This window comes from Charadrius vociferus, unplaced genomic scaffold (assembly GCF_000708025.1).
Source record: "Charadrius vociferus isolate BGI_N301 unplaced genomic scaffold, ASM70802v2 scaffold19, whole genome shotgun sequence".
In the NCBI taxonomy this organism is placed as follows: Eukaryota; Metazoa; Chordata; class Aves; order Charadriiformes; family Charadriidae; genus Charadrius; species Charadrius vociferus.
The window spans coordinates 1,152,137-1,175,958 of record NW_009650173.1 but is presented as its reverse complement, the minus strand read 5'-3'; positions in this window follow the sequence as shown (position 1 = coordinate 1,175,958).

The following is a 23,822-nucleotide window of genomic DNA, read 5'->3' as shown; positions in this document are numbered from 1 at the left end:
CCCTGCTCCCAAGATTTGATGATGAAAAAGAAACTTCAGTTTGCGTATGCATTAGTGTCAGCCTTTTGTAGTGTCACATTCACGCTGCAGTCAATTGTCCCAAAGGAACTGCACTAGTGCTAGCATTTCCCTTCCCTGGAGTCAATGAAGCAGCCCTTGGTTAGAGCTGCGGTCTGGGTGACTGGAGTAACGAGGTTCTACAGTCCATAATTTTGCACTGTGCATTTCCTCCCTAAGGAGTCGCATGGCTGGTTTATTGAAATCACACACAAATAGGCCTTAGTGCATTTCTTAGCTGCTGATATTAGAAAAAAATCAGATAGCCTAATTGTGAAATATGCTGGTGGAACCTGCAGAAACGTGGGCTTTTTTTCTGGCTTTGTGACCAGCTGGAACGCTGACTTCAAACATGTCTTTTATCCCTTTTATGTTTCAATTCCACTCATGGGTCGACAAGGGATGCTCACCCCCTCTATGCTACTGCCACGTGCCTCCATGGGCTGGGTACATTCTGGGAGCAAGGCTGCAGAAGCCTGTCCTACTGGTGACCTCCAACACCTGGTCTCTGGATAACTGGAGAGCTTCAGCTCCAAAGGCAGCCAATACAAGACCTTCACCAGCATTCTACTCACTAAACAAATATGTCTTTTTATTGTTGTTATGATTGCAGTGGATTGACAGAAATACCATAGCCCTTGATGTTGGAAAAAATAATAAAAACATCAATGTTACAAAGAAGTTACTTTGACACTATGCGCCAAGTTAGCATGACTAAGAGTGTAGCGTCACACACAGCAAAACCACCAATGCTTCTTCTACTCATGGCTTAGGCCACCCTGGTCCCTACACCCCCTCACCACACAATTTCCAGGAGAAATCCCCAGCAGATCCTCCTTCCGCTCCCAACTGAAGCTACTTTAGTAGCTTCGAAAGTGGCTCTGGACTGTGCTGCTCAACTCCAGTTCAGAAATTGCACTAGATGAGGCAAAAGACACTTCACTACTTGCTATGACTTCATGCTCTGGACCACAAGAAAATCTAGCAGTGCCATGGCTAGGCCCACCCTCTGTCTATGTAATGGCCATATCTGATCATTTGGTGTAAGTAATTTCGAAAGCTGAGATCCTAATTTTTAAAATGCCGCTCTGCAGGACAGTTATTAGATTTGATCTGCAGTTATTTCTTACCTTGGGATGATCTTTTATACCATGTGAAGTATTATGAAAGTTAGCAGTTTTCCAGGGCAATAAAATTTGCATTTCAGAAACTTTTGAATAAATATTTGAGAAAAAATATAAATATGTTAGGTAAAGTTTAGTTTATTTTAATTTTTATGACTCCTCTGGATGGCAGGACAGCTGTATTGGCTGCATAACATATTTTTTAGAGTAGAAATATATAGCCATCTGTTCAGCTCGTAACATGTGTTAATAGGTATCTCAAATTTCAATTCAAGAAATAACCATCTTAATAAATAACGTAACAGCAGGAAACTTGGGTTAACTAATGGAGACCTAGCTGTAGTAGTACTACATCTGTTTAAGTTAGTCATTGTAGAAATATTCAGGTACAAAGTACTTGGCTTAAATGGGACCTTTAGCTAAAAAGCCTTAGAAAACTGCATTTCCTGGAAGTTTGGGACTGTGACTAAGAAAAAGAACTAGCCAAAAGATTTCCAGCTTTATGTGGACACTTAGATACATTTTACAGAGATGAGACATCTTTACTAACGATATACCCACCCAAGCTTCATAAATTTCTCCTATGGACTTGGTGTGCCTGAGATGACCCTTTAGATAACTCCAGACCCACCTGGATTTGAAGTTCAGACCCCTAACTATAGAGAAAGAAAAATGCCCATGCAAAATTCATGGGTTGAGACCACTGTTAAACTAATCTCAAATTGTGCAGCCCCTGTAGGACAACATCCTACTTGAGTGGTCTCAGTGCAGATAATGGTCAGCTGTGAATTTACTCTGAAAGGTGAGTTAGTACTAGATGACAGTACCCTATACTTGCATGGGTATGCACGAAGCAAGACAAATTACAAAATAAAGTAAAAGTGTGATCTTTCTTTTTCTTTTTTTTTTTTTTTTTCTCCTCCAAAGGGCTCTTCTTGCTGCACAGTAACAGGCAGTGTAAAGGTCTGTAACTCTAGGTCTTTGGTTGCCAAGATGAAGAAAATGTCACTCTCAAGCAGATGGTACTGCTGATGCAGAAGGTCATGGACTTGGAAATTCATTTAAACAACCCAAAACAAAAGCAAGGGAATGGTAGGGATAGTCTGTTATTATCTTTGAATATTGAAAAGAAGGTTGAGGCAGCACAGCAAAAAAGGAATGCCAGTTTATCCTTAGATTAGTTATAGAAAATACATTTGATTTCCTTAACAAGAACTAGAGGGAAACATAAGCCACCAAAAGAAATCATGGTCGGATCCCTGGACCTCTGCAGATGAGGATCTCATCTGAGTATGGGGAACCACAGATGACACAGTGCTGCCATAATTAATGGTCCTTACGCCATTTGCTGCTGCAGGGATGCATTCCACTTTCCCACCAACCAACTGGACGCTGGAGGGGCCTAAGCACCCTAGTGGATGCTGTTCCTGGTTCAGCTGTTAATTTTAGGACTGAGAAGCACAGAGAGCAGTTTACATCTTCCTCTCCCACCTCCACTCATATTCCAGCTACAGCTCAACAGACTGGTGAATTCCAGTCCTCTGTGGCTAGCATGGGGCAGATGTCATCCCGGAGAAGTTACAAGCATACGACTTTATGATTTCATGAAGTACCTTCACAGGAACTAATTAGGGGGTAACTTATTAACGGAGAAAACCACCAAGTTATGAATGAACTGTCAGTTGCTGTGCCAAGTAACTTGCATCAGCAATTACAGTCATAAACATTCTGGGTAAAAGCACACTTAATAGGACCCTTTCATGGGCTGTGCAGTCTCCATCGCAGGAACAATTTAGTGACTCCTTTGTTTGTGCCAGTTACAGAAGGGCCTGGAAGATCTATAATCTCTGTTCAATTTCTGTGACATGAATTTGCACCCATCTTTGCTATTCATTAACCACTCCCCTCCCCTAACTTTTTAGCTCTTATGGCTGCAGAGGAAATGTGATTCAAACATATTTGGAAACAGCAAGGTCTTCCTGTGCAAGATCAAGTCTGTGGAGAGCCTAATAAGATACTTGTGAATATGAACTGCCCTATTCATATTAATCAGTAGCTTCATTAGTCTCGCAGCCATGGAACTAGTAATTTTTCAACAATATACTAAAATTATTTGATTTGTTCATGTGGGCATTGCCACAGACACGTGACATTTCATTTTGCTTCTATACTCTGCTGGAATCTCTCAGCAGCTGTTTCTATCTCTGCGCTCTTCCTACAAGCAGAAAATCTGTGGGATTATGGTACATCACTCCTGCTCTCTCCATTCAGTTAGGCAGCTGTATAACTCGGCTCTGGCTCAGCTCCTGGTAGTGTGGCCACACTGAAGTTACACCAGTAACCTGGAACCCACACCAAAGTTACATTCCCCAGCACCCACACCATCCCTCTGTATCTTTAAGATTGCTTATAAACTGGTATTATCACATGAGAAATTGCCAAACCATTTATCTATAAGAGGGAAAATCAACCAGTATGTTGTATTTTATCATGCTGTCCTTATCACTAGGACAACTTGTAAACAGCTGAGCAGCTTTAAACAGTTGCACATTTGAGCATACGAACCTGACAAGCTTTCAGAAATGCACAGCCCCAAACACAGAAAAACTTCCTGCACAAATAGCCTTCTGTAGCTCAGCAGCACACACAGAGTTTGAAAACTCCTGTAAACAGAAAGAGGCACCTGACTGGAAAGAATAGCTTTCTATCTTGAATATAAAATGCAGTAAACCCCCATTTTTATCTTCCATTCTTGGCTTTCTCTCCCAGATTGCATTTTGTATCTGTCCCTTATTAAGAATCACATCACAAAAAGAAACACTCACCTTAAAGTTTCCTAAGAAACTAGCTGTTGGTACAGTATTTCCTGTGTGTTAGTATTCAAGGACTCCCAGAATATGATTAAAATATTATGAGCTGCTTTTATGAGAGCTGAAGTCATGTAAGGAGATTTATATAGGCCATTGCAACCTTCCTATCAACTGTAACTTTGCTTAAGGCTACTGTTTATGCTTTCAGAAAATACTGGAGATATCTAAGGTTTAAGGCACCAGCAAAAAGGAAAGGGAGACAAGCATCTGTCATGGTACATAGAAAATGAATCCTTCTGGTAACTCCTGCCCAGCCTTAGATTAATATGGATTTACAATTAACATCATCAGTGAATCAAGCAGCGTTGTAATTGTTTTTGCAGCTATTCCAAAACTTTCTTCTGCACAGACATAACCTAATTCTAACTTAGTGAGACAGAACAGCTTGACACATTCGTTATCTAAAGACCACTTCAGCCAAAGAACATAATGAAAAAGCATGGGAACTTGACTCAGGAGCAAAGGCTCTTCTTTAATACTTGTTCCAAAAATAAAAAAGCCTCTCCCCCCTACATCTCTCATTATTTCTTATTCTTGAAGCTCTAATTTTGCCCCAAGGACTGCTTCAAAAATACACTCTCTTTGATAGGATTGCTTAATACTGCTCAGTCAAGTGGGATTAGAGCCTTCTGAGGGAAAGAACATATTTCTTATTCAGTTTCTTGACTAATTAGTAAAAATGACTTTAGGAAACCTTAGTTGTAGACGTATTGCTCGCGTCTTCTTCACAGTAGGGATTAATAACCAGCGCACACTATTGCTTGATGCCCAAGTGCAGTTGGCAGGCAGTTCTGCGACACCAGCCCTGCGACACCTGGAGCTGCATGGAGTAAGGCACTGTGGCTGCAGTCTTCATGCAGTGACCCAGGTCTCATGCATGCCAGGAGCAAAACTGTTATTCCCTCTCACAGGGACACTCTTACTGATCTCATCCCTACAGTGTATAAGGGCTGCTACAAAGGGGGCACTAACCAAGTGTAACCCTGTTCTGGAGTCATTCCTCCAGCTAGTCTTTAAGGAGAATTGAGTGAATCCTCTGCTTATGCACCAGTCGAGGGTACGGAATATATCTGTGCCTCAACTTCTGGAAGTAAAGTGACAGGAAGATGAGCTAGAAAAGACTGGACATGATGATGGAATAAGTTTCCCGTCCTTCTTTTTCTGTGGTATGGCCAGACATAGTCATTCTTTGCTGAGAATTAATTGGGTAAATATTCCTCCAAAAGCCTCTAAGTTTCTTTCCTTAAACTCAATGAATTTGTAGAGACACACATAGTAAATAAACAGAATGTGCCTGAATCATGCAAACATTGAAAGCCTAATTCCATAGTTTGCTCAGCTATGAAGTTTAAGAAGAAAACAAGGACTATCACTATGTGTGGTACTATGTTTTCACTGTGTATTACACCATCAATACACTAAGGTATTGACACTTGAAACCACTTCCAGTAAGGCTGAGACAAGACAAAATCAAACCCAGGGATCTGAATCTACAGTCCTCACTAAATCAAAAGCAGGCCTGCTGTTGACATGTATACAAAATAATGAGTCAGACCTTAAAAATCCATGATGTTGACGCACATTTTTGACTTTTTTTTAATACACAAGACTGGGTTTAGAGTTCTTTACACTGGTCCAAGAACATGGCCCAGCCATTGCATTTCCTACAGTTGATTTGCTGGAGCGATTTGTAGTCCAGTACAAAAAAATGTCAAGGTGTGATGCAGAAAAGCAGGCTTTATGAAAGAGCATGAGACCAAATTGAAATGAACTTCCCAGCAAAGAGAACAAGGGATTTTCCTTGTTCCTCAGCACCACTGCCCACCCGGTGGGGTTGGCTGGAACGGTGCACTACAGTCACCTCAGATGTTTGGTTGAGCCATGAGGTCACAAAAAGTCTCCTGACTTCCTTGGGAAGATGTAGCTCTAAGCATTCCTCTCTGGCTTTCTAGGCTAACTGTGGATGTCAGAGCAATGCTCACAGTTAAGAAGAGAGCACAGATCCTGCAAAAGGTGTTAATCTTTTTGCTGAGAGAGAAAAGTATTCTAGAATAAAAAAACTTATGCTTTGGGTGCCCCATCTTCCACTCTGCAGTTACTGAAGAAAGAAGGATTTCATCCTTTACCTAAGTGTCCAGTCATTAGTAACACACTGAAAAGTGGTCTTTTTTCTGTAGAAACATATGCACCAACTTAGGTAATGCCAGGGTAACATGGTGGGAATTGTCATTTCCTCATGCCCAACCATCATCCTTCACCTGCCACCATAAGTCAATAGATACAAAAAATAAAATAAAATAAAACAAGAACAAGAAGAACCCAACAACATGATTCTTAAAGCACTGCCAGAGCTTCCACTTAGACAAAAGCAGTTGTGGCTATTAGAGCAGGTAATGAAATCCACTTCTCTGTGACAAAATGGGACCTGATCATATGATTTTATTGCTTGCTTCTCTTTCCTGAAGTAGTTCTGGCCTCCAAAATGGTCTCTGAGCTTGACAATATTAATAATACTGATTCTGCTTGACAGTATTTTAGGTCTTTTGCAAAGACCCCTTGACTAGACCTGAGCTGTAAAAAGAGTCCTATTTCTTCAAAAACGTAGCAGAACTTGATGTGTTGTCATATCCACCAACTGTGAACATGACTTTTCACCAGCTATAGGGATTGATTTAGTACAGCTGTAACCATGAAACTTCTGAAAAGCACAATGGGACCTCTGGGACTCTGCAAGCCTCCCTGACACTTCAAGAGAGGCACTCTACATCCAGATTTCTCTCTTAGGACCAAAACCACCACACCAGGCAAAAAGGAATCTGTGACAGCTTCAGAGCAATTCTGTTTCCGAACAGAAGCGCTGGCTCTGGGAAGGTGAGAGCGGGAACTACAGAGAAGAAGTGGCCAGGAGTTACTCCCTTTCTTCAACCGTGCACAGCAGTGACAACATCTGCAGGGCAAGCACAGGGCGGAGTGCCAGGCATAGATGCTATACATATCCCACACACCCAACAGAAGAGTCACTTCACTTTCATCTTGCTTCACCGGTGCTTTGCAACAGCCATGGGGAGAGAAAGACTGATCCTATGGGAGAGGTGGCTTTAGGGATATCTCTGGGCAGGCCTTCAAAGCGTGTCTCTTAGCCATATTTCCATGAGTGTCTATGAAGACAACAATGAATAGTCAGTCATCTTGATCCTTCTACAAGCCATCGCAACAGATCCCAGGGGGAAGGGACTAAGTTCCAGATTCTTTTTAGCGCTAATGGTATCTCACAGTTGTTTCATTCCTCACACCCTTCATGACAAGCCTGAAAAGATCAAGAGTCAGTCCGTCAGGGGTGGGAGTCAGTAACAGTGATTCTAGGAGATGACCTATCTGCTTCTCTGTGTAGGGCATAAGGAAAGTGAGTAAGGACAGCCCACAAATCTAACAGGCAATCATGGAGTAATTCTTCTGCTTCTGGTGGGTACAGTAGCTACCCACCTGTAGCTTGTCTGGCCCAGCAAACTAATTCTGAGCATGCTGGGGGTGGAGGAACCAGGATCTTACAGACTACAAAAGTCTGAGAGATACAGGCACGTATGCAATCCACCATCTGTGCTAGCTCCAAGTCTGAAAGGTTCCAATGCAGCATTTTACCTTCCCCCCAAACGCCAGAGCTAGTCTGAAGAGGCTGCTATGTAAACCCTTTGCTAATACACCTGCACAGGGCAAAAGAACATCCATCAGGACCAACATTAGAAACACCATACCAAAGGCCTACCCCCAGAAGAGCCAGTACCAGTGGAAATGTGGCATGTTTTGCTCTGTTTGGTTGCACACTCACCGTGGATCATGTGAATGGCTCTAAGTTTACTGCTGTGGGAGAACAACTGGCATCTTTGAAGCTTGCTGCTGAACTCCTCTGTATCAAGGAAGAGGGAAGCCCCTTTTCTTGACAGATATCCTGTTGACATGAGGCTGCTATGGTGCGGGCTAGCTGTGATGCCTTGTGGGCTGTTGGCAGCCCCTGGCTCTCCATGTGTGTATTAGCCAGACTAACATGGGTGCAGTTGGGAGGGTGATGAAAGGGCAAGGTTTTTGCTGAACTTCCTATGAAACTTATAAGGAGCTAAATGTTAGAATGCCTGGATATTCATAGGGTTTGACCTCCAAAGATGCTAAAGTGACAATCTAGAGGGCTATGAAGGTACAAAAGCCTACCTCTTCACAATATTTGGGCACCTAAATCCTATCTGTATTAGCGGGCACTAGGCCTTTGAGGATGTAGGACAGCAGTTCAGATTTATTTAGACCAGTGTCCGCCACAGTCCTAGCTCTTCAAGCTCCTGGTTGACTAAGCCTTGGAGCCAGACAGTAAGGAATGCTTCACGTTGGCAGTGAGGTGGACATATCTGACAAGTCCAAGTAAATTAGCCATGGTCATGGTGGAAACAGAGTAGCAGAGCAAGGAAAGGAAGTCATCTTATTGCCAAAGACATGGCTCAATGCCTAAACTACAGTAGTGTACTGCATTGTACTAAACCAATCAAACTCTTCTCAAACTATTTCACTGATAATAATGTAACTGGCTGGTTTGTTGCTGCAACCAGAAGCACATGTAAATAGGAATAACAATATGATGAACTGATGGTACAAAATAGAGTTACAACAGTAACTAAACACAGAAGTCTGTTTAGCAATGCAGGTTTGGTTATTAATCTTGCTGGATTAACGATTTCGCCAGGAGACAGTTAAACTTTTGTATTTTGAATCTGATCTTGTTTTGTCATGGAATGAATTTGAAAGTTCTGTAGGTGGTGTCTATCAAAAAAACTTCAAGTCTAAAGCACATGATTAGCATAGGACAAATATTCTACATTGATATGCATTTGTGGTTACATCAAAGAATTTCCCTAAATCAAGGCACTTTAATACCTACACATTATCTAGCCACTGGGAAGCAGGTTCTGTGGGGTCAGGTAGACCACTCCGGGCTGTTTCATAGCAAAACAGTTAATCCACATCACATCAAACTGTCACACTTTAGGAAAAAGCCGTTCTACAATGGTGTACTCTGAACTACAGACAGGTCTCAAGTGGTCTCTACAGATGCCAATTCACCAGTAGCCTGATTCAGATATCCCATCTGCCCAAATGTCTATTGCATTTCTTCACATCTTTGGGTACATTAAAAAAAGTATTTTTTGCTGCCTCTCTTCCCCCTCTCACCCTCCTCCTCCAACATCACCTCCTTTAGGATGTAATGCCCCCAAATGGCTTTTGGGCAGCTTTTACAAAGGAGTCCCATTTTGGATGCTGTTCTGACTCACCACAGAAAGAATAGTCCTCTCCCCTCCTCACACAGTAGTGTGCACTCTTAATTTTGTAATGCAAAAGCCCTGAGCCAAATCCATCCCTAATGTTAACTCTACTGAAGTCAATAAAATGACTCCAAGAACTGGTTTGTCTCTTGGTTTTAATACCAGAAAAGTGCCTCGTCCAGCATAAAAGTAGAAATTTAATACACTCTTTGGTGTGTTAGACAGCCTCGTCATCACCGCACTGTATTGCTTTTGAATAGGCTTATTATCTGTATCTGTGTTAGTTCTAAATCTGGATATTGCATTTGTTACGCAAAGAAAGAAAATTAGTTTTACTACTTGAGATAGGGACTGCTGAGACAGCTGAGTTTCAGCATATGTTAATAGTACAACTGTCCTCATTTAAAGAGATATTCAAACCTCTAATAAAATTTGCGTTTTTAAAGATTTCCTCTACTAAAGTACGTGTAACTACCATGTACCATTGCCATCTAGTGGAAAGGTAAGTAAGAACACAGGTTTCCTTCACTTTAATAGCTATCCAGGATAATCATTGATGGCTATTTTAGCTAATTTGGAAAACCTCTAGAAAGCATACTGTAAAGTCTATACGTCTCTCAGTGCCTGCCCTGCTCTCAGGGAAATCGTTAGCTTCCTGTTTAATTTATCTTTTGGTATGGTAAAAAGAAGTGTTTGACTGCTGTTAGCAATCTTACTGATAAAGAGTTTATCTTCTGAGACAGAGGAAACTTAGCTTGTTTCCTTATCTTTGATTAAATATAACATTCACTAACTTAATTGAAATACAGCATGTTAGTGGACACACATGGTCAATAAGGATGTATTTCGGAGAGAACTGCTGTGAAAGGGGAGGTGATGGTAGAGCAGAAATAGAAATAATGTTATAGTAATACATTTTCTCCTTGGCTTGTCTAAAAGAATGAAATTAACACAGCTTTTTGCAATTAAAAGCATACGCAAGTTTCGGGCAGGCTGGCAGATTCAGCATTAAAGTGAGGAGCTTCTACACAAGAACTCTGGTCAGGCTAAAAGACTTATTTCTTGTAGCCATTTGTTTAATGACTTTACATCTGCTGTAACATTCAAAGAAGTCAGTAGAGCTCAAGTGTTTGACAGCTGCTCTTAAAAAACCCAAGGAGGATGCACTTTGCTCATCTTCCTCACAGACTTTAGATAAGGATGAGAAATGTTACAGAGAACCACTGGAAAGCCTCAAAGGCAAAATACACGATATCTAGTTTTACTAGATTCTTGATCATTTACAGTTCACCCTAAAACTCCCACACATTTGTTTCTTAATGTCCCTCATGCTCCGTTAAACCTCACTGCAGCAATGTTCCCATAGGAATGTGGCCACTTGCCAGACTCTCTCATGAACATTTCATTAATCTTCTTGGCTCTCATACAAACTACAAAACATTATTTGTTAGCAATTTAACTGTTTTGCTCCCAAATGTGCCAGAAATGTGATCTTTGCTATGCTTTCATTCAAGAATACACGAGGATAATTATACAGTAAATGAAATGAGGTTTTTTACGTTTAGCAGGATACAATGCCAAGAAAGGTAAACTGCTTATATCTTGTTTCTGGAATTAATTCTCATGCTATCCTAAAACCCAAATCATTCTCAAATGTTAAGATCTAACTTATACTTAGCAAAATGTATCTTTAGATACACTTTTATTTCAGTACATTACACAATGATCTCTGACTTCTTTAATAATTCAGACCATACCATGTAATCTAGCTACTTCAGAGGATAACTACCAGAAAATACTATTTCTGTTTTCTGAAAGTCTGGTCTGACCCATGTCCAATGACATGGAGAAAAGACTATCACTGGCTTTGCAATAAATACAAAGAGTCTGTTAGCATGCACGGCTTCGAAAGCACACATGACTTGCTAAAGAGAAGGAAAACGATTTAGAGAAAAGCAACTTCATACTCTGCAGAGTAGGGAGAACTTAATTCTAGATATACAGATACACAACTTTTATTTCATAAAATGGGAAGCTTCAGAGTGGCATCAGTGGATAAAGCTGTCCTCAGGTGCATATAACACTAGTATGGAAGCAGGTTTTATCGCTTAATTTCATCTGGGCTTAAAAACCCAACAGTATCACAGAGAGATGTGCAGATGCAACTCAACTTCATGTGAGAAGGGAAACCTCTTCACTTTCTAACTTTGTAGTATTGCAAGTAATAACCTTCATATGTGTTAACTTCATGAGGGTTTTTTGTAACTAATCCATAATGTTTGGGCGTTTTTTTTGTAACTAATCTATAAGAAGTTCAGTTAATTCCTCAAATCCCATTTTCACTTTGCAACAGTATGACTGTTTTCAACAATTTGCTTCCATGGCACTGTATACAAAGTGGTATGCATCTGCAACTGAAGGACGAAATGAAGAGTAAAGAGTGAATAAAGACTGCAGCCATTTAAAAGGACAGGATCAGAGAATTAAAGGGAGGGGAATAAACACATTTATATGTCTTTCTGTTTTCTCTTCTGACTTTCTGTAAGCGCACACAAGAAACAAAAACATTTGGGATGTATCCAAACTCAGGCACTTTTGAGGATTTCCCAGCTCTTTTCTGGCTTAATATTGTTCTGCAATGTAATGGGCAGAGACATGCAGCCACACTCTCCATATTGTGCAGTCACTAAATTGCAGTCTGTGTGAACAGACACATATTAGACCAGGCCATATTTGAAGCAATGGCCACAGGCTGTTTGCTGGGTCAGAATTTGGATTTTTTTCTTAGAATAATCCTTAGGAGAGAAGAAGAAGGTCTTGCAAATTATATTGCAGAATGTGCTGGATTGTGGCAAAAACTGACTGATACATGCTTTTTCAATCCTACTTTTTAAAATTACAGCAGGGGGATGCGAGGGGAAGTGTTATGAGTGTGTCCATAGAACACGAGCAGTTGATGACAGAAATAAGAAGCTCTATCATGCAGCAAGATAAAGAAATCATTCAAAGCTTTTAATGTTGCTTGGAGAAAAGGAACAGGAACGACACAGTGCTTAAGACCAGTTGGAAAAAGAATAGGGTTTTGGTGAGACAACAGGATGATCAACTGCAAGATTTCAATTGTTTGGATGTCAGGTTGATCAACTACCTTAACCAGGGAGAAGGGACACCTAGAAGATGAGGTAGGTCATAAGGTATGATGAGATGAAGGGGTGTTTGGGAACTGGGGACTTCCGAAAGGTTAAAGTAGATAGTAAAAATGTAGTAGAAAGACTCATACAATATCTCAGGAAAGACAGTCAAGGAGGAAATAACCAATGGAGGGGGCAAGGCACCCAGGAAAGTAGCTGCTGTTCTTAGATGGTGATAGGAAAGCTGATGCAGCTATTTTAGCACTGGACCGAGAGTACTCACCTGCAGTGTTGCAAGGGTTAAAACCAGTCCAGAGACAGGCACATATGTAATTTGCCGTTTGGAATAAGCATTCCCAATTTAGCTTTCAACTGGTGGCAAAGCCTAGTCATAGCGGCGAGATGCCAAATATTAATTTAGGCAAAGCTACACTGCTATATACTGTTGGAAGCTGTATGATTAGAAGAAGTCAATAGAGTATAACTGACCTAATTTCTTATTTTTATTTCATAACTAAAAGCAACTCAAGGGAACCCTGAGCACAGAGACTTGTTCAACCCACACCATAATTGGACTGGCTGATTCAACTAGCTGGTTGGCTAAAATTGTATTCTGATTAAATTGTAAGACTTTTTTCCAAATGGCAAAGCTCTCCTCCCTGTAATTCCTGAAAGGTCCATCTGAGAATTCCAGTGTAAAGAGAAAGAGAGTGCATAGTGTCAGACAGCCTCTGTTGTTCCCCCCAACAAGTTATAAATAAATATAGGATACTTACAGTGCTCTGTACTAGAGAAAGCCAAGATCAAGGCCAAGTGTCACAGTCCTCCCTGAAAATAATTGCAGCATGCAATATAATCCTACATACTGCAGCAACATGTAGTGTAAATAGAAACAAACAGGATAGCACTGGATTGTGTGTGGTGGAATTGTACCAGACCCTGGGAATTTTATGTTAATTAAGAAATGCTGATTAATAGAGAATGCTAAGTTTTAATAAGCCAGTAATAAAAGAGAAATTGCGTTTAAATAACAGGCGTGTCTTGATTCCCTGGAACAAATCTTCTGATTTTTAATCGGGGGAATTCACCTAGTGGAAAATTTTGCCTGGCTTAAGACAGCAGAAATTTTCTGTTGATGTTACTCACTGTGGTTTAACTCCCTATCCCAGAGGTCTGCCCGCGTAACTGAGCCATTGGGAAAGAGGTCTTAGAAACAGCAGAAGTTACGATCTTGATACCAAAATACTGGGTGAGGTTGTGTCATACTAGAGTAGAGAATAGAGGATCACAAGACTTCTGGGGTTAGTGTTAAGGCACATGCAAAAGATCCAGCAACACAAGATAGTTCGGCTTATTTCCTAAAAGTGCTCAGAATGCAAGTTACAGGTCTGCTAGGAAAGAGATTACTAAAGGTGCTGGGACTGTGCTGCCCCAGCAAAATCCATCCTCTACTTCATGTCAGGGTACAACTGCTTCTTCCCCCTTCTAGTATTACACCTACACATAACTTCCTTAACCACAAAGTGAAGGAGAGTCCTGGATCTTTTCTATTACTGAGCACACATGGTAACAGGGACATCCTGAGGTTTGATGCAGGTTTCTTTGTGCGTGTATCCTAAAAGGAGACAGAGCTGACTCAGAGAAACTTGTCCATTAGTATCCTATCTTCACATCATGCTCTGCACCCTGGTGGATCATACAATACTTTGTCGATTATATAAAGGAGCTCTGTTCAATGGAGGGATGTTATTGTCAGCATAAAACAGGAATCCAGACCGTTTTGGTAATCCAACCTCAAATGATATGGGCATAGAAAATCTACTGTGACTAATGAAAAATGAAAAGCAAGGTCTCGTTATCAGCAATGGAATTTCAGAAATTAACACTCAAAACTTCCAACTGATGAATATGTATGTTCCTGAAAAGCAATGTATCTGTTCAAAATATCAGTAGATAAATCTGTGCCCAAAATCTGCTTCCTACAACCTTGGTAACGTTCCACAGTGATTGGGAAGTGCATGTTGTAGCAAATTCACTGCCAGACTATCTTTCTTGCATGGGAGAACAATGTCCTTCCACGACAGAAAAAATCTCTGAATCTGGACATGGAGCTCTGGCTAAATGAAGCCGAGTCTGCTCTGTGCCTCTAATTTCTTTGCTCTGATGGAAGTCCTAATGTCACCACTTAGGCAATGAGAAGGCGAGTTAGGGCTTTATCAGGACTAACTGGCGGCAGGCAGAGTTGAAGGCAGATCTTGATTAAGTGCTCTAAGCAACTGGAATTAAACTGTGGGACTGCAGAGTCTGGGCAGTAGTGGTCCACATGCAAGTTTTCATTTCAGAGCCCCTCAAACTAAGCCCCACTTAAAACCTGACTTTTTTTTCCTCCAGCTCTCCTCTTCATGCTACAAGTAAACTCATGGAACCTGCCAAAGTAGAAAACTAACTTATTAGTCACAGGACAGTTGGTGGCACACAGAGCATACTCCTGATTAATTTATCAGTCTAGGTTATTTTACGGCCAGCTGGCCCACCCTCATTGTGTTATATGAGCATGTTGCAAGCTATGAAGTGTTCACACAAAGATATATTTCTCTTTCTTCCCCTCCCTCTCTGCTTTTATTCTGTGCTTGTTTCATTATAGATCGTGGTGGTGTGGGAAGGCTCCACCAAGTATCTGTATGCCTGCTTCTCATTTGCATTAAGAGTCCCTAAGGTGCCATGAAGAAAGTTTAGTGTTAAAACTCAGGCCTTGATTTCTGTGAGGGTCGGAGAGAGTCGGTTCTGTTTTCTTGGTTTTGTATTAATTATTTAAAAATTGCGTAAATACAATTAGCATTGCTTCTGTTTTGACAGGCTACACTCAGTAGTGGCTCAGATTAACCTCTCTGCAATTCATATTTGAGGAGTATATCTGAGTTTGGTATTGCTTTATTAAGAGAAGGCACAGTGACCTAATTAGAAATACTGATAGGGATCCTGACCAATTCAATCAAAGAAGAAAGGAGTTCCCACATAGTAAAATTATGAAAATCACAAAGGAAAGCGCCACCTAAGACTGTTCAAAAATGGAACCACCACAAACCTGTTTTCCACTCATACGGATCAAGACTGGGACTAATTTCCCAATGTATTAGAATTGGGCATTTCTTTTTTTGTTCTCTTATAATTTGAAAGGCAAACAAACAAACAAGATTAATTACAATACTTTAACAGTCTGTCAAATAAGGCAGTTCTGTCGCTTACTCTTTCAGCTAGTGCATTCATGGGAATCTTTTTTTTGTAGCATTATCTCATAAAAATACACATGTAAGCTTAGCACAAACCATAAAAATGTATTGTAGACTTCAGCTAATCTAGTATCTTTCATTTGTAAGGAGGATTTGGGTGGAGGCCAAGTTAATTAAAACCAGAATAGAAATGTGTTCTATTCATATGAGTCATATACCTCTGACTCACAATAGAGTCTGTGCAGCTAATGGGTTAATTTGTCCCGATAACATAGAAAAAATGAAGCTAGAGGTTATGACACTGTTTGAACCGAGTGCTGGTTTCAGACAGTAGATGTACAAGGTTTTTATGTAATTAAGAATACAGATCTGCTCTAATGATGTCCTCTCTGTCTATTCAAGTGCCGTTACAAACAGTTCAGCAAGACCTGGAGGTACAGAAGGCTTAGAAATCTAGGACTGACACCTTCAATACTCTATTATTGTAACAATGTGCACATGAAAGTGTTTAAGCTACTGTCACATAGAGGAAAGTCTAGATCACATGCATGTAAATTGTAATGCTGGTGATTTCCTCCTCACCGAAGGCCCTGCAGCACTTCAATGGGAAAAATTCCTCATCAGGCAACCTAACAAACCCACACACTTACTTGCCTCAGTGGCCTGATGCTGAGCACCTACACCTTTACCACAGGAGGTGTGGTAACCTTTTAAGCTAGCAGTTTATGAAACCCCCCTGGTCCCTCTCCCCCTGGGGACTGGCATTCCACACAAGCCTCACTGGTAACTTTCTAGCTCCTTGTCTTACACCACAACTTAAATGCACAGATAGTGTACAGAAAGGGAGACTTGGTTCCTAATGCATACCTATCATGATCTTCCGTGTAAAGTTAGGGAAGTTCACACACAGCTTTCCTCCTCCCACATTCCTGCAAGACTGTGAAGCTTTCAAGACAAGGACTGTATCATAGCATGCATTCATGGAACTGCTAGTGCAATAAACCCTGTAGGCATGGATATAAACCAAGCAGCAATAATAAGCACACCCGAGTTATATCTGCCTAAAACTTAGTGCCAAGGTTGAAAGCAGGCAGCAGCATTCTGCTACTCTGCAGTTGATCTAGTTATCTGATCTCCAAGGGCCTCACAAGAGAAGACATAAATTATCCTGGTTTTTCAAACCTCATGCAGGTGAAACTCCTAATGAATACAAGAGTGGACAAGAAGCATATATCTTTTATGAGCTAATTTTAAAAGCGGTTATAAGGGATCCTTTGAGGCAAGCAGGCCTTAAATGTAATGGTTTTGCGGGTGTAATTGTATAGGATTGTGCTAGGATGTGAAGACAACACAACGCAGGCCTCAGTGTAAATGTGACTGAGGCTTCTCACGGTGATCCGAACGTTATCATTTTCTAAGTAAAACAGACTCAAAGAAACCACAAGGACTGTTCTCACATATTTGAAGTTAATTCATTATTTTGCTGAATTGAGGCTACAGTCCTTAGCACTTTGCAAGTTTCAGACTGCACATAAGAATATAAGTACTCCCTCCTTACCTAAGTATTGCTACCCAACAACAACAACAACAAAAAAAAAGAAAAAAAGAAAAAGAAAGGAAAATTACATTAAAAAAAAAAAGAAAAAAAAGAAAGTTCTGGTCACAGTGATTTCCCCCCAGCCCCCTGCATGTAATTTAATAGCCCTCATCTGTTCATCTAATATAACAGTTATTTTGGCATGTGATCCAATGGACTAATCATTCAGAGACATGACTACAGTCAGCACCGTTCATTCCTCTCAGCATCAAAAGCCCTAAGCAGTGGATGGTGCTGATTAGTTACAGCTGAAGACTTTAGAGCCTCAACATGCTAGTTTAGTATTAATTTTCACCTAACTGGAACAGTCCAAACATCCAGGAAAGGGAGGAATAGTTAAAGCATGTTTTCAGGCTTATTCCCAATAAACCGAGCCAAGTGGGAAACAGTCTGTGCAGTCTGCCACAACATGGAGATCTCAGAAGGGAAGCAGAAGATGCTCTTCCTGTTTTCCCTCCCCAGCCCATGTGAGGGGCATGTCCCCAGGCAGATTTTCTGCTCTTCACACAGAATGTAGACACCAACGTTGCAATCCTGGAAAATCTGTTTGAGCACCACCTCCCCCTGAAGCCATCTAAATTTCACCCTTGATTTTCAATTGAAAGATCTCTAGCATTTTATACTAGCACATGTTCAAAGCTGACTCAGTCTCAAGTGGAATAGTTCTAGTTTTAATCTGCCTGGGATCCAAAAATGAGATATAGCACTCAATCCAGTACTTGTGCTCAGGGAAGGCCCAAGAAACCTCAACTGGCTTTACAGACAAAATGCAGTTGTGTCTGCCCTTTTCCTAAAACACAGCTTGTAGATGATGTGGTGCTCACCTCCTCATGTGAGCTCACCGAATGGCCAGAGAACAGGTAGGAAGCAGGGGATGAAACTCTTCTTTGCTTTGCCTCAGGAAATGCAAACCTAACTCAGGCTGCAGGCTACATGGGGTAGGAATACCTTCTCTTGGGGCTGTTTCGACAGCAGAGTCCTGGAAGAGAGGAGTAAGAGTGACCAAAGCTCAGCAGGAACTTTGCATTGAAACAGAGGTGATGTTAGTCCTGGTTTCTCTTCAAAATGTGTATTTTAGCACCCTTTGATTGACTAAAATACAGAAGCAGACCTTACAGGAGGCCCAGAAGACAGGTTCTTCCCCCAAATCCTTTTCCACCTTTTCAACAACCTCACCACCAGTTACGATCCCTCTTCTGCTCTCTTTCTCTCTCTGTGAGTTAACGTGGAATTACTTTATACACAGATTTGCAACTTCAGCTTATGAGTTGACAGTGCCCCTCCAACAACACTAAAAAAAGGATATCACCTTAAATTCATATTGCAGGTTATGGTACTCTTTTTAAGAAGGAGGAAAAATAGCTCCCACATGTGCAGATAGGCACTAAACCCAGATTTTTTACTTTCTGGGTGAATAGCAATGAAGAAATTGAGGTAGCCGGACTGTGACTTTTTTGTTGTACTGCAATGTTTGAAGAAGAGCAAGTCTACCTGCTCTTCAGGACAAAATCCATAAAATTTAGGACAAAAGCCCTAAGTGCATGTGGTGGGGCTTAAGATCGTGGATCGTAAGCAGAGATACTTCTTACCAGTCCTCAGTAATAGGCCAGAATTGAAACTCACTCTGTCCTTAGTGTTCCCTGTTGATTAAGCAGCCCTGCTTCGTGGTTTCAGCTTTATAACCAGACCTAAAGATCAAACACCTGCTTCCGGATGCATGCCAGTAATTCAGGGGCTAAAAATGTCAATCTGTAGCACTTCTGATGCCTTTTGACTGGTTCCAAACTCTGCGTTGAAGCTCACGCATTAAAGGGTCACAACAAAACCAAGTTTATAGAAAAAACAGATCTCAAAATCTTCCTGAATGCAGTTATTTTCTGAAATGGATGGTTTAATTTTGATCATTTTAACATTTCACTAACATTTTGTTAAATTTCAAATTAAGAAAATTACTCTGCAGAAAACTGCATTATACCCAGCTGCAATGTCACCACTAAAGTGTTCTGCACAGTAATATTAAAGCAAAGGTATACTTTGCTATTTTGAGTCAAATACGACATTTTCCTGACCTGCTGCTGTTAATAATTTCAAGCATATGTTTACATGGCTGTTTTTGCCAACCCACTTTCAGCTGTCACCAGCCTCCACAGAAAATAATAATAAACACCGAGTACACCCACAAAGAGGTAACTGAGAACGGGTTAGATGCACAGAGAGGTCTGGAAGCTCCGAGAACATAAACCATACAGCCTTCCTAATTTTTTGTCATACCACTCGTACTTTGACCCAACAGCAACATACAGTGGTGATTTTCAGGTGCAAATTTTATTGTGGATATAACAAAGGTTTCAGAAAAAGCAAAGGAAAAAAATCAGCAATAGTGTCTCTTACTTACAGAGTACATAAAATAGATGCTGTGAAAGCTACTAACTCTGCAGTTGAAGGCAATGCAGCTTAACTTAAACTAAACATTTTTTTCAGATAAACATGTTAAGAAGCAAATTTTGCAAATATTCTTTTTTTTCTCAATGAGTTTGATATTGATATTGAGAACCAAATATTTCAATGACACTAACATTGTTGCAGAGTGTGTAGTATTAAACTGTTAGACAGAAAAGAAAATCTCATTATTGTGAAAAGAAAATAGTCACACAGAAAATATTATCAAAATACATAAAATTAGCCTTAGTAAAAATTAAATGACTCAAAACCTCTTTGGAGAATCTGTGGATGCTGAGGTATGCATTATTATGGAGTACTGGTGCTGCTATCTCCATTTTTCACTTGATGCATCGAAACCAAATATCTTACTTTAAACTAATCATAACTTCCTACAAAGGATTTCTTCAGCTATTAATTGTACTTTAACTGTAAAGAGAAAACCCACACTAATTCTTATAGTAAAATGACAAAAGTCTATTAGGTAACAGTGCAGAAAATCTTCCAAGAGGTCTTCAAGGCACTGTTCTCTCTTTGGGTGCTTGGCACACATACAGGCCATTCATGAAGGCTGTTTTGGTAGGAAGACAAGAATAACAAAAACTAGACCTAAAGCTAGTATCTAGTATATTAAATAGCATATATATATTTTTCTCTAATGAAATATACCCCATTACTTTAAAAAGCCATTCTGCTTTACAACACTGTGGCTTGTCTGCTAAATTAATCTGAAACATTAATTTAAAAACATACTTCAAGAAAATAAGGAGGAACAAAAGTCAACCAAGTAGCATTTACCTCAATCACTATAGTCTGCCTGAATATACACCATTCCCAAGTACTGTAACCCTCTGTAAAACAGAAAGGACCAAATGCTCTGTTGATTTAATGCCACTGGTTTACATGGAGATATGCCAATCAGCAACTTGGTCCACAGTCAACTGAAGCAGATTAGGACCTTATCCAGCACTCACCGGTCCACTTGAATTCCTGAACTATGTAGCTGCAAGGGCTGCTGCCCCCTATGACAGGAAGATATGTACTGACTAAGAAATGTAAAGAACTAGATATTCTGCAGTCAGCTCATTTAATAAGAAAATTGGTGTGTCTGTATTCCATCGGAAATATAGAGCAACTCAATTCTGGATTTTATGTGTGTGTCTCAGGAAAAATCATGCAAAGATTCCTTCAATACCTTTCTCTAGGACCTGTTCTTTATGGCAACCAAATGCCAGTCAGCTGGGAAAGAAATCTCAAAGGAGCTCACCTCAAGATATTTGGATTTTAGATAATTGTTCTGACATCTTTTTGACGTACTATTAAGAATCTGTAGCTCCTTCTTTGAAAAAAACAACAGTTTTGTGTGGTTGACAGAGCACACCAGGATCCATCAATAGGGAATGGATGTCTATCTCCAACCACAAAACAAATCTGGATACTATATTGCTGGATGCAACGGATGGATTAGAAGTCAGAGAAGCACAGAAAACTCTGTTCTTTTGGCCGTTCCATAATGCCCCAGCAGCAGAAATGTTTACTACTTGTTTGTTATTCAAGGCAGGCTGATAATCTGCCAGTTTTTGGTGGACTCAGCTACATATAGTCCTTCACGTGACAGAGCACAACAGACAAGCACATTGGTCTGGTGGATGAAATCCAAATACCACCACGAGACCTTAAGGCAGTGGCTTGGATTCATAGTACCTGGCTTTAGAAACCTAGCCAAAGCGCTGAGACAGCAGCCTTGAGATCAGAGGCTCCCTCTGGGACCAATAGAGAAAGTGGCTCTCCAGCTGGCTGTTCATATCTTACATGGGCTAAATCTATTGATTTGGATCTATTTAACTATTTAAAGTAATTATAAATAAAACCAGGATTGACCTAAAACAACTTCTATCTTAATATAAAAAGGAAAATTCTGCATTCAGCTGTACATTAGTATACACCACCGTGTATCAAGAATAGCATCATAGGTGTCAGCAGAATTTGCCCCAGCTAACTTAACATTTTACTTCCCCGAAGGAAGGTGCTGGCCTACACTGATTGCTGAAGAGCAAACTGTCTACAGTAGTATTCTATTTTTCTATAATATTCTGTATCAAAGCAATAAATATTAGATATAATCTGTATATTAGATTTCATAGTTATCTGATAGCTATTTAAATCTACACTGTCAAAAATATAAGCAGTGACCCACTCCTACGTGGCAGCATATACTTTTTGTGTGAATATCACATGGTCTATATTTACATAGGACACTCTTGTTTATATAGCAGATTTTAATTTACATAAATTCTTACGATAGGATAGATAATTGTGTAAATGTTGGATATTGTTTAAATGTTTCTATGGTTCTGCATAATTGCATTTCAGCATAAAGATTTCATCATTTTCTCTCAGGTTTATGTTTTTTAAGGATGGAAAATGGAGTTTGATAGACTTCAAAATCTCCAATAATGTTATACCAATATAGCACAGGAATACTTATTTTCAAGTCCAGGTAAAAACCAGTTTCACTATTCCTAATCTTTTTCCTTTACATTTATAAATCTCCTCTTACAGAAAGTGCACTCTTGAAAAAAAGGGCAATCAAAATGTTTTGGCATTGCTGAGATGTAAAAGAGCATTTCAGCTGAGCATGACCTGCAGAAAACCATCACACATTTTTAATTAACAATTACAATTATTACAATCTGGGTGTGCAAATGAAAAACTTACATGTGAAACACTAAAGTAAGCTGAAATTGCCGCTGGTATATACACACGAGTAGTTCTGTTTCAGTTTGCTCAAAAAATGCTTTGTTGATTCCTATCAGTTAGCTTCTCAGATATTAAAGATTTAATGAAAACATGCTCATTTTCACCAAGGTCAAAATGTCCAGTTATTTACCTGTGTAAAAGGCAAATAATTATTTTCTGTATCTCTAATTTCGAAATTCAGTTAAAAATATACAGGTAAAAAAATACTTTAATAAAGATACTTAGAATGCTTATAACAATCAGATAAAAATTTCTGAGTTCAGAGAACATCCAGGTATTGTCCTCTGAATTAAATATTGACTCTTCCTTTGCAAAAATTGATATTTACTTCTCAGAATAATAATTTCTGTGCCCCTCCCCCCCCCCCCCCCCAGCAGAAGTTAGTTATCATTCTGTTATTAAACATTAGTTAGTGTTCATCAAAGACAGCATGTAATTGCTTGTCTTCCCTTTATAGTAATGTTGCACTGGAAAACTCTACATTAAAAAAAAACAAAACAAAACTGGAAAATTGAAAAATATGTAATGCTTTATATACTAAGTAACATATAGCTGTTACTGACTGTTCTTGCCAGCATTGTATTTCTTCAGATGAACAGACTCGAGAGCTGACAGATTGCTTTCCCTTTCACCTATACCAATTCTGCCATAATTGGATGACTATTAACAAGTCTCCTTCCTGCACTAAGCAGTCCAAAGATTTCTAAACAGTCGTCCAGTAATTTCTGCCTAAGAATCTGTGGTTGCATTGGAACACTTCTTTTAGAAAGGTCTCTAATACTAACATCAAGACTTCTAGCAAATGATTAATTTACTCTTCAACTTATGCCAATGCAGTTTTTGATGATTAACACCCATGTCAGGCAGTCTCTATCAGCTTCTTTTTGTGGAAAAATAACCGGTGCTTGGTATCAAGTCTAAGGGAAGAATCAACTCCCATGTCTCTTTTGTGTCTTTGTTAAAGCTAAAACCAAACAGACAACAGCTTATACTTGGTTATGATTAGAAAAATGTACTCTTTATAGCCATGTGAAATTACCGAAGAACCTTACACTGTAACAGAGACTTTGCAGAGGGGAGTAGTTTTGACCTAAAAGCAGTCCTTTTGCATCTGAAAAGCTACAGGAATGTTTCTGGAAAATAAATCTTGTTTTTTGTGTTGGACATTATGCAGCAAAATACATTCATCATAAAATCAACCTAAGGGACAGATTCTAAATCCTATTTAGCAATAAATCTATACTTGCAACCTGGTAATCCTGTACTAAAACTACTAAAAGAAAAACAAGCCATTCTTTTACTTTCTAATAC